Genomic DNA, 18,247 nt, shown 5'->3' on the forward strand with positions numbered 1-18,247 from the left:
CCATTTACCTTAAATTTATGTCCCCTTGTAATGGTTTGTTCCACCCGGGGAAAAGGTCTCTGACTGTCTACTCTATCTATTCCCCTGATCATCTTATAAACCTCTATCAAGTCACCCCTCATCCTTCTCCGTTCTAATGAGAAAACGCCTAGTACCCTCAACCTATCCTCGTAAGACCTACTCTCGATTCCAGGCAACATCCTGGTAAATCTCCTTTGCATCTTTTCCAAAGCTTCCACATCCTTCCTAAAATGAGGTGACCAGAACTGTACACAGTACTCCAAATGTGGCCTGACCAAGGTTTTGTACAGCTGCATCATCACCTCACGGCTCTTAAATTCAATCCCTCTGCTAATGAACGCTAGCACACCATAGGCCTTCTTCACAGCTCTATCCACTTGAGTGGCAACTTTCAAAGATCTATGAACATAGACCCCAAGATCTCTCTGCTCCTCCACATTGTCAAGAACCCTACCGTTAACCCTGTATTCCGCATTCATATTTGTCCTTCCAAAATGGACAACCTCACACTTGTCAGGGTTAAACTCCATCTGCCACTTCTCAGCCCAGCTCTGCATCCTATCTATGTCTCTTTGAAGCCGACAACAGCCCTCCTCACTATCCACAACTCCACCAATCTTCGCATCATCTGCAAATTTACTGACCCACCCTTCAACTCCCTCATCCAAGTCATTAATGAAAATCACAAACAGCAGAGGACCCAGAACTGATCCCTGCGGTACCCCACTGGTAACTGGGCTCCAGGCTGAATATTTGCCATCCACCACCACTCTCTGTCTTCTATCGGTTAGCCAGTTTGTTATCCAACTGGCCAAATTTCCCACTATCCCATGCCTCCTTACTTTCTGCATAGGCCTACCATGGGGAACCTTATCAAATGCCTTACTAAAATCCATGTACACTACATCCACTGCTTTACCTTTATCCACATGCTTGGCCACCTCCTCAAAGAAGTCAATAAGACTTGTAAGGCAAGACCTACCTCTCACAAATCAGTGCTGACTATCCCTAATCAAGCAGTGTCTTTCCAGATGCTCAGAAATCTTATCCCTCAGTTCCCTTTCCATTACTTTGCCTACCACCGAAGTAAGAGTAACTGGCCTGTAATTCCCAGGGTTATCCCTATTCCCTTTTTTGAACAGGGGCACGACATTCGTCACTCTCCAATCCTCTGGTACCACCCCTGTTGACAGCGAGGACGAAAAGATCATTGCCAATGGCTCTGCAATTTCATTTCTTGCTTCCCATAGAATCCTTGGATATATCCCGTCAGGCCCGGGGGACTTGTCTATCCTCAAGTTTTTCAAAATGGCCAACACATCTTCCTTCCTAACAAGTATCTACTCGAGCTTACCAGTCTGTTTCACACTATCCTCTCCAACAATATGGCCCCTCTCGTTTGTAAATACTGAAGAAAAGTACTTGTTTAAGACCTCTCCTATCTCTTCAGACTCAATACACAATCTCCCGCTACTGTCCTTGATTGGATCTACCCTCACTCTAGTCATTCTCATATTTCTCACATATGTGTAAAAGGCCTTGGGGTTTTTCTTGATCCTATCCGCCAAAGATTTTCATGCCCTCTCTTAGCTTTCCTAATCCCTTTCTTCAGTTCCCTCCTGGCTGTCTTGTATCCCTCTAGCGCCCTGTCTGAACCTTGTTTCCTCAGCCTTATATAAGTCTCCTTCCTCTTAACAAGACATTCAACCTCCCTTGTCAACCATGGTTCCCTCACTCGACCATCTCTTCCCTGCCTGACAGGGACATACATATCAAAAACACGCAGTACCTGTTCCTTGAACAAGTTCCACATTTCACTTGTGTCCTTCCCTGACAGCCTATGTTCCCAACTTATGCACTTCAATTCTTGTCTGACAGCATTGTATTTACCCTTCCCCCAATTGTAAACCTTGCCCTGTTGCACACACCTATCCCTCTCCATAACTAAAGTGAAAGTCACAGAATTGTGGTCACTACCTCCAAAATGCTCCCCCACTAACAAATCTATCACCTGCCCTGGTTCATTACCAAGTATCAAATCCAATATGGTCTCCCCTCTGGTCGGACAATCTACATACTGTGTTCGAAAAGCTTCCTGGACACACTGCACAAACACTACCCCATCCAAACTATTTGATCTAAAGAGTTTCCACTCAATGTTTGGGAAGTTGAAGTCACCCATGACTACTACCCTGTGACTTCTGCACCTTTCCAAAATCTGTTTCCCAATCTGTTCCTCCACATCTCTGCTGTTATTGGGGGTCCTATAGAAAACTCCCAACAAGGTGACTGCTCCTTTCCTATTTCTGACTTCAACCCATATTACCTCAGTAGGCAGATCCCCCTCGAACTGCCTTTCTGCAGCTGTTATACTATCTCTAATTAACAATGCCACCCCCCACCAGCTCTTTTACCATCCTCCCTAATCTTGTTGAAACATCTATAACCAGGGACCTCCAACAACCATTTCTGCCCCTCTTCTATCCAAGTTTCCGTGATGGCCACCACATCGTAGTCCCAAGTACCGATCCATGCCTTAAGTTCACCCACCTTATTCCTGATGCTTCTTGCATTGAAGTACACACTTCAACCCATCTCCTTGCCTGCAAGTACTCTCCTTTGTCAGTGTTACCTTCCCCACTGCATCACTACGTGCTTTGGCGTTCTGAATATCGACTTCCTTAGTTGCTGGACTACAAATCCGGTTCCCATTCCCCTGCCAAATTAGTTTAAACCCTCCCGAAGACTACTAGAAAACCTCCCCCCCAGGATATTGGTGCCGCTCTGGTTCAGATTCAACCCGTCCTGCTTGTACAGGTCCCACCTTCTCCAGAATGCGCTCCAATTATCCAAATATCCCTCCTACACCATTCCTGCAGCCACGTGTTCAACTGCACTCTCTCCCTATTCCTAGCCTCGCTATCACGTGGCACCGGGAACAAACCAGAGATGACAACTCTGTCTGTCCTGGCCTTTAACTTCCAGCCTAACTCCCTAAACTTGTTTATTACCTCCACACCCCTTGCCCTACCTACGTCGTTGGTACCAATGTGCACCACGACTTCTGGCTGCTCACCCTCCTCCTTCAGGGTTGGTGTGAAGAAGCTGGACCCTCTTGACCAGGGGCTCGGACTTATGGCTCCTGATGTGTTTTCGGAATAGGACGCGCCCCGGTGTCTTCAGCCAGGACGGAAGCGAGACTCCGGAGGTGAATTTTCGTGTCTGGGTGAATGAAGCTCTCCGTGCTCCCGGAGTCGAACAGGCAAGGCGTTTCGTATCCATTGACCCGGATGGTCATCATGGTGCTCCGGAGGTTTTTTGGTCGTGACTGGTCGAGGGTGACCGTGCCAAGTTGCGGGTAGCCGGCGTGGTCGGAGGTGATGGGGTGGTCCCAAGATGGCTGCCCCCGTCGGTCACACGTGTCGGGCGACGTTGCAGATGGCGGCCAAGATGGCAGCCCCCATGAGTCGCACATGCGGGCCGCATGGGAGACGGTGGCCAAGATGGTGGCCCCCGTGAGTCGCACATGTTGTGCGGGCTTGAAGATGGCTGCCCCCACGGACAACAGAAGGCGGTTGATGCGTCTGTGGAGGGGAGGGTGGGGGGGACGGAGCCGGCAGGCACGCAGCCACACTGCGGGGTCTGCGGGCCTGTGAGTCTGAGAGTCAGGCCTGCGACTTGGAAGATTTGGGCCTGGCCAGGCAAACTTTGGTGAAGTGTCCCTTTTTGCCGCAGTCGTTGCAGTTTGCGTTCCGAGTCGGGCAGCGCATTTTGTCAGGTAATGTTAACTGCAATGTTTTTGCCAAATCTAACAGTCTGCTTTTAGTCTCTGTCCATAAGGTACTGCGAGTGACTGTCTCCACCCCCAAAAACATCAGAGCCTCTGAAAGAGCCATTGTCCACAACACACTCCCCACTTTAACAAGAATACCACACCTGAAAAGCAACCACAATATGCTCACCCCTCACTGTCTTTAAGTTCACTAAGCCAATCCAATATATAGACTTCTATCCCGGATGAGCCCCCAATTTGTTATGGGCCAGCGTTTAGAGAACCCCAAAGTGTATCATGGAGTTCACCTGACCCACAACTTCTAATAGATTGTGGTATGGGGAGCACACGGCCCACTCTACAGGTGTGGTAGAGCAGAAATGGAAAAATATTTTTAAAAGCAAAACAATGTGTATTCTATGAACTCAAGTTAACCTTTTTAAAACATACAGTGAACATCTTAGCAACCATCAATTCAAATACAACCCCCAAAGAATACAACACTAAGTAATCCTTAATAACTTCCCAAACAACATCCAGAAGACAAAAGAAACGCCTTTGAACAGAAGCACATCAGGTTTACATTCATGAATGAAAACATTTATAATTCTGAATTCACCAAATGATCAAGAGATAGTCTTTTCATGGCAGAGAGAACAGCAGTACACCTGCTTTGTCTGGCTTCAGCTCCAACACTGAAAACAAAACTAAAACACACCCTGCAGCAAACAGTCTAAAATGAAAGTAAAAAGCTGACAAAAAGCCCAGCTCCACCCACACTCTGACATAACTGATAAACACCCATTTCTTCAAGGTACTCTCACATGACACTTCTTGACTACCTTCTCCACCTGTGATGCCACTTTCAGTGACCTGTGGACCTGTACGCCTAGATCTCTCTGACTGTCAATACTCTTGAGGGTTCTACCATTCACTGTATATTCCCTACTTGTATTAGACCTTCCAAAATGCATTACCTCACATTTGTCCAGGTTAAACTCCATCTGCCATCTATCCGCCCAAGTCTCCAAACGATCTAAATCCTTCTGTATCCTCTGACAGTCCTCATTGCTATCCGCAATTCCACCAACCTTTGTGTCGTCCGCAAACTTACTAATCAGACCAGTTACATTTTCCTCCAAATCATTTATATATGCTACGAACAGCAAAGGATCTAGCACTGAACACTGCGGAACACCACTGGTCAAAGCCCTCCAATCAGAAAAGCACCCTTCCATTGCTACTCTCTGCCTTCTATGACCTGGCCAGTTCTGTATCTATCTTGCCAGCTCACCTCTGATCCCATGTGATGAGACCCCTTACAGGATTCCTCCTTTATCCTAACCCACTCGACCCCTTCTCCTTCTCACCACCGCTGTACCTTGTCCACATTCGCCACTCAATAATAATGAAGCAAGTTCGGCAACGCCAACCGCCAACCCCCCCAACCCCCCGCCTCTGTTGCAGGGTGAGGTCCTACTTTTCAACTTGCTTCCTAGCTCCCTAGATTTTGCTTTTAGGACCCAATCCCCCCTTTTACTTTTGTCGTTTGTACCAATGTGTACCACGGTAATAGGCTGTTCACCCTCCCCTTCAGAATGTTCTGCAACCGCTTCAAAATATCCTTGAGCCTAGCACCAGGGAGGCAACGTACCATCCGAAGTCTCTTTTGTGGGCACAGAAATGACTATCTAGTCCCCTCACAATTGAGTCCCCTATGACAATTGCATTTGTATGCCTTTTGTTCCTCCCCCTGTGAAGCAGAGCCAACTGTAGTGCTACAAATCTGGCTGCTGCTGTTATCCCCCCAGAGGCCATCCCCCTCAACAGTATCCAAAATGGTATTTCTGTTTTGCAGGGGTATAGCCATATGAGATTCCTGCACTGACAGCATAGTTTTCTTGCTCTCCATGGTGGTCACCCATTCCCTTCCTGTCTGTGGAGTCTGAGCCTGCGTTGTGACCACTTCTCTATAGTGCTATTCATGATACTCTCCTCCTCGCAGATGCTCCACAGTGTCCCCAGTCGCCGCCCCAGCTCTGAAAACCGGGCTTCCAGGAGCTGCATCCGGCGGCACTTCCTGCACATATGCTGGTCCTGGGAACTGGAAATGTTCCTAGTCTCCCACATGGAGCAGACCATGGCTTGAAGCTCTCCTGCCATGTCTTACCCCTTTAAGTTAAATTAATCCTTTTAATATCAAACAGTATCAACCACAATATCTTTAAAAACATTTTTTTATTAAAACTGTTTCATATTAAAGAAAAACACTTGAAATAACCAAACATAAATACACTATAGAAGAGAGAAACCAAGGGGCAAAAACAAACCCACACATTAACTTTTACACAAAAAACTAAACTAAACCCCGACAGCTGTCGGTGACTAACTCCGTAAAAAATAAAATGAATTGTTGCCATCTCGGGTAGAATCCCTCCACTGACCCCTGATGGTGTATTTGACCTTCTCCAAATGTAGAAAAGACATAAGGTCAGCCAGCCAAACCGAGGCACTAGGCGGAATGGAGACCTCCACCAAAGCAGGATTTCACTCTGGGCTACCAACGAGGCAAAGACGAGGACATCCGCCTTCACTCTAGTTTGAAGCACTGGCAAATCCAGCACCCCAAATATGGCCACCAGCGGACATGAATCCAAATCTACCAGGAGTATCTCCAACATGGTGTTAAAGAAAGATTCCAAAGCTTCCCAACTTGGGAGAGGGCCAGAATATATGTGTATGATTAGCCAGCCCCCGAGAACAGCGCTCACACTTATACACAACCCTAGGGAAGAAGCTGCTCATCCTAGCTCTGGTCAGGTGAATCCTGTCCTTAACTTGAATCAAGCTCAGCCGAACACATGAAGACATGGAGTTGATCCTATGGAGGGCCTCACACCACACCTCATGGGTAAGAATGGGACCCAATTCGTCCTCCCATTTTGCCCTCACCTCACACAATGGAGCAGAATCCGTTGAAAGGATATATGGCCAAATATGTCTAAAATAGATCCCCCCCTCCCGCCCTGTCCGGCTTAGCCAGAGTCAAAATCGTCTTCCAACAGGGAAGTGGATGGCACCAAAGGAAGGGAGGGGAAAGCCTTGCATGAAAAATCCTGAAATTGAAAACACCAGAAAAGACTAGAACTAGGCAGTTGGAATTTCTCAACCAATTCCTTTAAACTAGCAAACCTCTCCTCCATGAACAGACTCCCAAACCTCTCCAGACCCTTTCCCTCCCAGGACTTATTAAATGTTGAGTCCAAGACAACTGTCAGGAGGAAAAGATGGTTATTTCTGATGGGGGCTAGTGAGGATAGGGAGCGGGGTTGAAATGTTACCTGAGGTGCTTCCAAATCCTCAGGGTTTGACCACTGGATTTGAGGAAAATCTCAATGAGGAAAAAGGACAATAGTGCAGTCTAGAAGCAGTACAGGAACTCACTTCCATTTGGACAAAGCTTTGACAAAGAGTCGTCGGACTCAAAACGTTAGCTCTTTTCTCTCCCTACAGATGCTCCCAGACTTGTTGAAATTTTCCAGCATTTTCCCTTTTGCTTCCATTTGTCCTCATATGGAGCCAGAATGGCTAAACCACAACAATATCTTCTGAATATTGGCTGCCCAATAGTAAAATTATAAATTGGATAAAGCCAGCCCCCCCCCCCCCCCCCCCCCCCCCCCCGCGCAACTGTCTGTATCTGGAATAAAATGCCACGGATTCTGGGAGTCTTACCCACCCAAATAAAGGAGGATATCAATGTGTCGACTTTAGCAAAAAAATACTTGGGGAGAAAATTGGGGAGACACTGAACCCTCTCAGTTCCTTTGCTATTGCTGGCAACCTGCCCGTTTTTGAAAGATTCTGAGAATTCAGAGCCCTCTTCTGAGTGTGTGAGAAAGGCTTAATATCAATGAGAAATTCCGGGTGCGATCAAATGGCCTCATCGCGCCTGACTCAGTGACGTGACATGGACGCTAAGTCTCGCGAGAGGCACCTTGAGAGATTTACGATGCTCGGGATGCCTCTCCAGATCAACATATTTAAGGGATCCATTAGGCTCATTTAATTATGTTGGTGCACGATTCTCCCAAGGCTTGGGAATGAATGCCCACTCCTGGGAGATCTCTCCATGGCGACATTTAGCACTAGTCCAGACAAATGTGGACCAGACGTAACGGCACCTGAGAGTGTCTCCAAGGCCATCGGAAGCCCCCGAGAGCTTGGACATTGGGCAGGGTGGTACCCTCCTGGCAATCCTGCTGCCACCTGGGCACCTTGGCACTGCAAGCCTCTCACTTTCGCACAGTCACTCGGGCACTCTGGCAGTGCCATCTTGGAACTGCAGCCTCGCCAAGGCGTTCCCGACTGAGGCCAGTTAAAATATAGAGTCTTGTTTCATAGTGTGGTTGTTCACGGCGCTGCAGGCGCCGAGAACGACCCCACTATACACGTCCAAGATGGTACTCTCTTTTTTGCGCATTAAATCACGCCTAGCATCTGTTACAATAATTGGGGATCAGGGGATTGGGCAGAAAAATAGGTTTGAGGTCAAAGATCAGCCACGATCTTGTTGAATGGTCTCAAAGGTTTAAGTGATATAGTGTTGCTTCTATTGTCATGTTCTTATGTTCTGTTCGCATATAATAGGTGTGTAGAATTGCAAATGTTGTACACATTTGGCAGTTTCTGCAATAATTATTCATCTTTTTTCATTTTATTCCTTTCTGTGATTTGAGGCATTGTGGCAATAGAATATTCTTTTGCCACCAGCACCATTGTTGGCACCAATGATTATTCCAAAGGTAATCCCTCTGGCAAGTTTGGAAGAGAACTGGTAAAGAGGGACTCCAGGCATGTGTTCGGAAAATAAAGGTAGTTTTAAGGGATTTATATTTGTATTGTTAAACATTAGAATTAAGGATAGATTTAAGTAGGTTTAATTTAATGTTTCTGTACCTGGAAGGGTAAAACCTATAATTAGATTCATGCTGGACAAAAATGTTTGTATGTGTGGGGGTTGGTTAAGTTCCAACTGTATTTCTGTTGTGCTTAGAGAGGGCGACAGTATGAAGAATAAATAAAAGGAATCAGCATATGGTTGTTGGTTAGCAATTGGGCCTTGGAAGGTAGAGATGCTTTTACATTTTAGTTCAGCTAATTTGATTGTAGTTGGCGGCAGGATCTTAGGAAGTAAACACTTCTCAACTCTGCCAGAAGAAAGACTGAACAGGGTGGGAGCTGCAAAGGAGCCATCTTCCTAAAGTACAAATCACAGTCCAGATAACAAAGGAATTGTGGCAGAAAGTATGTTTAAGGCACTTAAAGTTAAGAGAACAGAGAACAAGATATTGTTAAGAATTCAAGGTAGATCAAATAAAATGTTCTGCGTCAAAGAGACAATTGCAGTAACTAGATTTAAAGTGGGACCACAGACTTCAGAGGTGGACAAAATGTCTGATACTGTATTAATATACTCTGCGAATCAAGAGTTGAAGTAATTGAAGGGCAGCACAGTGGTGCAGTGGTTACCATTGCTGCCTCACGGCGCTGAGGTCCCAGGTTCGATCCTGGCTCTGGGTTACTGTCTGTGTGGAATTTTCACGTTCTCTCTGTGTTTGCGTGGATTTTGCCCCCACAACCCAAAGATGTGCAGGGTAGGTGGATTGGCCATGCTAAATTGCCCCTTAATTGGAAAAAATTAATTAGGTACTTTAAATTTATAAAAAGAAAAAGTGGTCAAAACAGCAAAATCCTAAAGGGGTTGGTGTAATATCCTGGACTGGATTCGCTTTTAAAAGTAGAGCGTACGCTTTGTTTACAAGTGCCATTTGGACATCATGCTCTGGAATTCGAAAGGTAAACCTGTTATGGGCCAGGTTTTAGAGAACCCCAAAGTGTATCATGGAGTTCACCTGACTCACAACCTTTAACAGGTTGTGGTATGGGGAACACACGGCTCACTCTACAGGTGTGGTCGAGCAGAAATGGAAAAGTATTTTTTAAAGCAAAACAATGTTTATTCTATGAACTCAAGTTAACCTTTTTAAAACATACAGTGAACATCTTAGCAACCATCAATTCAAATACAACCCCAAAGAATACAACACTAAATAATGCGTACACTGTCCTTTTCATCCATAAGACTTATAACATCCATAAGACTTACAAAAAACATAACCTTTAACAGAAACACGTTAGGTTAAAGTCACTACTGAGAACATTTATAATTCTGAATTCACTAAATGATCAAGAAATAATCTTTTGATGGCAGAGAGATCAACAGTACACCTGCTCTGTCTGGCTTCAGCTCCAACACTGAAAATGAAACTAAAACACACCCTGCAGCAAACAGCCTAAAATGAAAGTAAAAACCTGGCAGACAGCCCAGCTCCACCCACTCTCTGACATCACTGCAGTAGTAAACACCCATTTCTTAAAGGTACTCTCACTACAGATATTTATGTACATAACATTTATAAACACCCATTTCTTAAAGGCACTCTCACATGGCAAACCACTCGGGGAAAGCATTATTGGGAGAGAAAATTTTAAAGCATGCTTTTGGGCATGGAGTTTGGAAACTTCCATGTGAACATTATCTGGGGAGATTCTGAGGAGAAATCCAGAGACCTGGTCGGGATTCTCCACTTGCCGACGCCAAAATCGTGAAACGCGAATTGGTGGCGAATAGCTTCCGATGCCAAAATCTGGGTTGGCACCGATTTGACGCCAAATCAGGATGTTCCGGCACCCCGAAAATTGTGTAAATGCGGTGCTCGCGTGCGGGGTTAAAGTACAGTAGGCATATCATTAGCGGGCCTGACATCCTATTCTCCGGTGCCTCCGAGATTCACCGCCTCCGATGGGCTGGGTTCCCGATGGCGTGATTCACTTGTGGTCTCAAAAGTCATGAACCTGGCGTTGTGGCTGCTGAGCAAGAGAGAGGAGGTAGGAAATGGCGTGGAGTGACTGTGGGCTGCCGGCCCGAGCACGGCCCTGCTAGTTGGGGCGGGGGGCCCCCTCCAGGGCCGGGGGAGGTAAGGGGGAGACAGGCCGAGCAGTCAGGGTTCCCTCCCACGGGACTGGGGCGGTGCCAAGGCACTGGCCGCCATTATGGCGGCTATCTTGCTGCGCACCCACTGACCACCCATCTCAGCCCCTGGTTCTACACAGTGACACTGGCCGTATGGGTGCGCCCACCCTGACCCCGAACACTCCACCCAACCGACCGCCACCACCGGGGGACCACCCAGGGCCTCACCCAAGGCAGGACCGGGGACACCGTTGGTGCCAGATAACGATGGGGCAGGGGTGGGGGAGGGATATGCATGGGCGGGGCCTGCAGCGCCTACCGGGTCCACTGTGTAGCCCATGGAACCTGGTTGTGCATGGGAGTATGCGCCATCTAACATGTTGGCCTTCCACCCCCTGCAGACAATGACCATTTGGCGTTCAACAAGCAATGCTGGCTGCCTTCGTGATGGTCGCAGCTCTGCCGCTTAGAGAGGAGGGGGAGGCTGCAGCAGCAGAGCGGCCTGCAGCAGAACGGGCTTCAGACGGGCAGGTGGCGGCCTGTCAGGCTGGAGGGACGGCCATCCAACAGGCCGAGGAGGAGGAGGAGGTGCCAAGGAGGCGCCGTATGAGGCCTCGTGTGTTCCGGCACCACCTGTCATTCGAGGCTCTGTCGTACCGGGCATGCTGTCGGAGACTCCGGCTGAGCAGAGAGAGACAGTGCGACACATCTGCCAGGTGATGGGAAATCTGGCCCCGGGAGTGGGGGGGCGGTACGGGGGAGGACACCCGCTCCCGGTGATCATCAAGGTGATGGTCGCCTTGAACGTCTATGCAATGGGATCCATTCAGTCGCCGAGTGGGGACCTGTCCAGGATCTCACAGACCTCGCCTCCACAGCGTTCATGAGGGTGTCCAGCTCAGCATTCCTGAACCGTGGCACTGCTGTCCTTCCAGCTATCTTGTTGACTGGGACGGTATGTGTGGTGGGGCGCGGGGGGGGGGGGGTGGGGGGGGGGGGGGGGGGAAGAGAGATAGAACCGTTTAAGTGTGGCTGCGGAGTGTGAGCCTCATGAGTATCAATCACGGACCTGGCACCATTTTACATGGAATTGGTTGTGTTCCACATGACGACGGTGCTAGCCCATTAAAAGTAGCTGAATTGGTGCAGCTGTTGGCCAATTTCCTGTCGTAAAACGCCACACTTCCTCCACTGGCATCAATACAGCCTCAGGAGTGGAAAATCCAGCCCTTAGTCTCTGAAACGGTGAATCCCACTGACGGTCTTTTACACCCAGGTTCCCTTCTGTGAGCTTCCCATTCAGTTATAACATCAATGGGGATGGTAATGCATACATGTCAGACTTTATGAGAGCTATTCTGTGCTTGTGCATAAGATTAAAATGCATTTTTGCTTAAATAGCTTGTTCCCATCATTGTAACCTTCTTCAGCCTTACACCTCCCTCTGAAATGATCTCTTCCTTTGACTCTAATTTTTTGCGTATTCCCCTCCCTTCACTGGACCAGTGGTGGTCATGCTTTAGCCACTTAGATTTATGCTGTAAACTTTCAATTCTAAATTCCTCCATCTTCCTCCCTTCATTTGAGGCTATTCTTAAAACTCACCTCTTTGACCAATGTCTATGATACTTCGGTTACACCGAAACCCACAACCGCATTACTGGGAATCCCAGTAGCATTGATACTATGGGGTGCAATCATGAACCAAAAGATAGAAAAAACAGCTGCTGGATTCTCCGCACCCCGACGCCGAAATCATGGCTGCGCCGGGGATGAGAATCCATTTCCGTACATGGAATCGGGACCGATGGCGGTTCCCCGATTCTCCGGGCCCTGAAAAGCTACACCGCGCCGTGTATCCCCTACCTGCGGGCATTGCCAGACGCCCACCCCGCTATGCTCTGCCCCCAACCGGCTGAATTCCCGACTGGCTTGGATCGATAATGGTCCTGCCAGTCGGGATACTAGCGTGGCGGCTGCGGACTCAGTCCCCTGCCGCGATGGTCGGTGGCAGGCTGATGATGGGCAGGGGTCCATATACGGCACCGGGCTAATTTCGGGCAGGCGGTCCAGGTCGAGGGCACGGCCGATGAGGGGCACTATTTGAGAGGTCCAGCTCCGCGGTTAGTCCACCATGGAGCACGGCGTGGCCGCTGGAGGCCGTCGTCGTGCGCATGCACAGCCTCTGACCCGGAAGTGCGGGGTTCCGTATCTGCAGCAAAAGCTGCGAGCTTCCTGATGGGTCACTGCTAGCCTCCTGCAGGGCTATGAATATGTGGCCCTTTCACGCCAGTTTTTCTGTCGTGAAGGGCCACAGATTTTACGACCACATGGGGACAAAGTCCCAAAAACGGAGAATCCAGCCCCATAACTTTCCGAGCCCTTTGCCTCATTCTGCCCTTTTGCATTCTCCTAAACTTGTGTAATTAATACCCATCGTTTTGTGCAATTATGACATATTTTCTTTTGCTGTTTATACTTATTTTTCTTTCTTTGATACTTATTTATTCAGCACTTTATGTAACTTGATTCGAAGTAGTGGTTTTTGAAACATTACTGTGTTCTGTTGTCATGTACTGAATTACTGATATAGAAACTGCTGCAATAGGATGTTTCAGAAAGAATAATGATGAAGAAGAGGAAGAAATACAACTGAGAGTGCAAATATGTTAACATACAGAACCCTTTTTTAAAAGAAAGCGACGTGGCATTCTAAAATGTTAAATTAGGAAATTAAATTGTTGCATAAGAGCATGAATTTAGTTTCAGCTGAAATCATTATATATGCACTGTTGCATATTTGTAATGTGATATCACAATACAGAGCACCTGAAGAGAAATATGACAAAGGAATAGACTCAAACTAATTTTAGTTACTGAGAGCATATTGCTTCTATAGTCAATGGAGCACAGAACGAGGCTATTCAGCCGGTCCAGTCTATGAAAAATCCAGTTTGTCCTATTGCCCACTCTATTCCTGTAGCCCTGTCGGATTATATCCCCGAAGTGACCATTCAATTCCTTTCTGAAATAATTAATTGTCTTCATTTCCACCAGCCTCATATAGGCAACCAGTTCCTGATCATTGTCACATGATGTATAAAAATCCTTTTTTACACATTCCCCCTATGGGCACAATTTTTAGCCTCAATGGGAGTCAGATTGGTGCTATAAGTAGCATTATAGGATGGTGTCCTGGATTCCTGTCACTGTTCCTGCCGTGGAAGGAGGGCCTGGAATGACATAATTTATTGGTAGAAGAGGAGGAACAGGATGTGGGGAGAGGAAAGATGTGGATAAAAGGAAGAGGAAGAATATGCAAAATACAGAGATGCTTGACTGGGCCTGATGATGTCCCAGCCCAGGGCAGAACTCAAGGGTTTAATCGGAATGCCGTCAACATCAAGGATCATCAGACCCCTTTCTTACCCAGGGAGATGGCATAGTCTTGAATTTACTTTGAGTTGACTAAGAGCACTTCCACTGAATTTTCAATCTTCAAATCGCCAATGAATGGTGGCAACCTGTGTCGAGGTTTCAAATCCGTCCTCCCAAGACCTTTGCTCCTTCACCACCTCTCTTCCAGTCTCATTATTAAAGAATGGAAGCTCACACATCTGGCATCATGTGTCCATATTTACATTGTACCGTGTTCAATTTTGGTCTCTTACCTAAAAAAGGTGTAATTACATTCCATGCAGTTCACCGAAGGCTCACTTAACTGATTCTGGGATGAAGACGTTATCTTATAAGGAAAGGATGGACAGCTTGGGACGATCCATTGGATTTTGGAAGATTAAGAGGTGATCTTATTGAAACATTTAGGGTGGGATTCTCCTTTGGCTGACGCGGGCGCCAATTTGACACTAAATCGTGATTCTCCATCACGTCAACAGCAGCGTCAGTGGGGTCCTGAACGCACGTACAGTAAACACTGTTTGCATGTCATCAGCAGGGCCTGACCTGGTATTCTCCAAGGCCTCCATGATTCGCCGGGCGCGATCTTCTGGCCTTGTTACACTTGGGCTCAAGCATAGTGAAGCTGGTGAATAACGGGAGAGGTAAAGAAACAGGGCCAAACAGTTTGCGATGCAACCAACCTGCTCCTGTAGGCGAACTCGGAATCCCGCCGCAGCGTGGCGAGAATTCAATCAGCACCATGTAAGCCCTATTTCCATACAATTACGAGAGCCACCCGTCATCCAATGGCCTCCTGTCATTCACCGTCTTCCCCAGAAGTGCTCACGCAGGCGCCGATTAGTACTCATTTGTAAAAACCTGAAGGGCTTCTGTGGGGAGCTGAAGAGGTAAGTAACAATCTTTGCCCACAGGCAAAGAGCCCGGGGGCGCTGGGCTTGCTGCCCCTGTGCTTGGTGGGGGACGGGGGCCTTCGGTTGGGGGTGGGTGGACTCTCCGCAGGGGTAGGCTGCAATGGGAAGGTGGGGGGTGTGGGGGAGGGCGATCGCTTGCTACACCTCCATGCCAATCCCTGGATCGTGTATACCCATTCTGGGAGCAACCCTGGCCCCTGCCCGTCTGCCCCCGGACTGGCTGCTGAGACCTCTGACTGTGCAGCTTAAGGCTATTGCCAATAGGGAATTGGCAGTCGTGGTTAAATGAGAACTTCACACAACCCAAGTGTATTCCCGTGGGTGGGCATGCCATGTAGCATGTGGGAGTCATTGCCTACCATCCCAATCAGACCGAGATGCCTGGACAGTATACCTGAACACTGCGGGAGGCAACACCACACACGCAGCAGTCAACATCCGAACACCCAGGGGATGGGGCACAGCTCCAATGACATGTCCATGGCCAGAGGGTAGTTGAGTGCCATGGGGAGGGTGCCATCACCCGGTCCAGGTGATGTTGTGAGCGGGTGTTCGGGTTACAAGGTCTGGGGTTTGGTGAGGGGGGACCCTGTGGCCGGGAGTACGTGGGCAGGGCGTTCCGGGTATGGGGGTGAGGGAGATCAGAGGGGGAATGGGGGCTCTGGGTGTGGGATCCACTGCTGTTTTCCGGTCTAACGCGCTCTCCCAATGCCTTACAGGTCTCGAATGATGTGGCAAGGTTGTTGGCTGCAGAAGTTGCCCTATTGATGCTGGTGCTACGCGATGTGGCCAGACGCTGGAGAAGGCGGCAGCAACAGCAGCGTCTGCAGATGCACGAGGCAGTGGCCCATGTGCCAGACGCCGGCCCACACCCCGAGGACCCGGCTGCCCTTCAGGGCAGGGAGGGACCCAGAGGGGGGAATCCCCCAACGGCCCAGGGTGTACAGGAGACGCTGGTCATTCGAACAAATGATGGGCAGTGTGTGATGCAGGAGGCTCGCCTCCACAAGGAGATGGTGCACCTCGTGGAGGAGGACACCCGCTCCCGGTGGCTGTCAAGGTCACTGTAGCCCTGAATTTTTATGTCACGGGATCATTCCAGGGCTCGAATGCGGACTGTGTGATATCTCACAGGCCACAGCCGACAGGTGCATCCAGCAGGTCATGAATGCCTTGTATTCCAGGGCGGAAGACTACATCATCTTTGATGTGTACCTGGCCCAACAGAATGCCCAGGCAGCAGGTTTCTCTGCCATTGCTGGATTGCCCCAGGTCCAGGGAGTTATAGAAGCCACGCATGTTACCTTGCGCTCATCGGGCCATCTGGAGGTGCCCTGTGTTAACCAAAAGGGATTCCACTCCCTCAACATATGCGCGCGACCACCAGTTGCAGATAATGCATGTGTGCGCCCGCTTCCTGGGGAGTGTGCACGATAACCACATCTTGGGGCAGTCGGTTATCCCTGTTCTCTTCAAGGAGCACCCCAGGATGGATAGCTGGCTCTTGGGGAATAAGGGATATCCTCGAGGACCTGGCAAATGACACCAGTATGGAATCCGGAGACTGAAGCGGAGACCCGCTACAACAGGGGTGGGCAAACTACGGCCCGCGGGCCGCATGCGGCCCGCCAAAGGTATTTCTGCGGCCCACCAAGTCATTAAAAAAAAAAAAATAAAATTTTTTTTTAAAAAAAAAATTTTTTTTTTTTAAAAAAAAAAATTTTTTTTTTAAAAAAGTTAATGGGTGGGGGGGCTGTTGGGTTACTTACTGGTATAGGGTGGATACGTTGACTTGAGTAGGGTGATCATTGCTTGGCACAACGTCGAGGGCCGAAGGGCCTGTTCTGTGCTGTACTGTTCTATGTTCTATATGAGGCGCCCAGAATCATAACCGGGTGACGTAATTATTTTACTTAATATACTATGCGGCCCTTTGTGAATTGTGAATTTCTGAATGCGGCCCTTGCATGGAAAAGTTTGCCCACCCCTGCGCTACAACGAGGCCCATGCAGCATTGAGTGGTGCATCGGACTACTCAAGATGCGGCTCTGGTGACTTCCGGTGGCGGCCATGGAGTGAATGCTCACTTATTTGGTAGCTCTCGCTCGTGGTGGACCTTTGAGATATTTTTCCCTAACTTATGGGGGATTTGATCGGCAAAATAGGAGATTGGTGAGGTAGAGGAGAAGGATTCCCCACCAGTGTGTGGATTTGTGGACCAGAAGTGACCTGAAAAGGAGCGAGTGTTGGACAAAGAAGGGAGTGGAGTCTGCAGTACAGAAAAATATGGCTGAGGCTCAGGGACTGTGATTGCTAGCCCAGTGGTCAACGGAGCAGCTGGTGAACTTCCTCCAGGAGAGCTTTGCCAAGCAAAGACAAGAGTACCTGGACCCGATTAAGATGGGGAGTGACTGGGTGGGGCAAATATTGGAAGCCCAGTGTCAGGTGATTAAGAAGGTGGAAGAGGCGGTTGCTGACCATGATGACTAGCTAGCCGCGATGGCGGTGGAGATGGGGTTGATGAAGGACCACCAGAAAAGGCTGAAAGAGAAAGTGGTGGATCTGGAGAACAGGTTGCGCAGGCAGAACCTGAGGTTAGTTGGCCTCCCGGAGGGCAGCGAGGGATCAGACACAGGGGCATATGTGGCGTGTATGTTCGAGAAGCTGCTGGGGGAAGGTGCGTTTACTCGGCCTTGGAGGTGGACAGGCCGCACAGAGCGCTTATGAGGAAGCAGCTGAAGAATGAGCCGCCGAGGGCAATGGTGGTACGAATGCACCGGTTCCTGGACAAGGAACAGATCTTGAGGTGGGCCAGGCAGACAAGGAGATGCAAATGGGAAGATAACGAGCTGCGCATTTATCAGGACTTGGGTGCGGAACTGGCCAAAAGAAGGGCAAGCGTGATTAAAGTAAAATTGGCCCTCTTTATGAAGGGGGTGAAGTTCGGCATGCTGTATCCAGCTCGTTTGTGGGTCACTTACGAGGGCCAAGAACTTTGTTTTGGATCGCCGGATGAGGCGATGAACTTTGTTAAGGACAGGGGACTGGCAGGTGATGGAGGACATTGAACTTGGGGGCGAGTAGTTT

At 48.7% G+C, this 18,247-nt stretch overlaps 1 long non-coding RNA gene across 3 annotated transcripts in view; it reads left to right on the top strand.

Annotated features, from left to right (window-relative positions):
• Window positions 1–18,247, top strand: part of LOC119962822 — a 271,981-nt gene that overhangs the window by 15,369 nt on the left and 238,365 nt on the right. For 2 of the 3 annotated variants that reach the window (XR_005459974.1, XR_005459978.1), the window contains exon 1: window positions 14,531–14,632. The exons of the other annotated variant lie outside the window; for it this stretch is intronic. This is a non-coding gene — a long non-coding RNA (uncharacterized LOC119962822). Of the gene's footprint in view, window positions 1–14,530; window positions 14,633–18,247 lie in introns of those variants that run through there. 3 annotated transcript variants of the gene reach the window in all.

Source organism: Scyliorhinus canicula, chromosome 3 (genome assembly GCF_902713615.1).
Source record: "Scyliorhinus canicula chromosome 3, sScyCan1.1, whole genome shotgun sequence".
Lineage (NCBI taxonomy): Eukaryota > Metazoa > Chordata > Chondrichthyes > Carcharhiniformes > Scyliorhinidae > Scyliorhinus > Scyliorhinus canicula.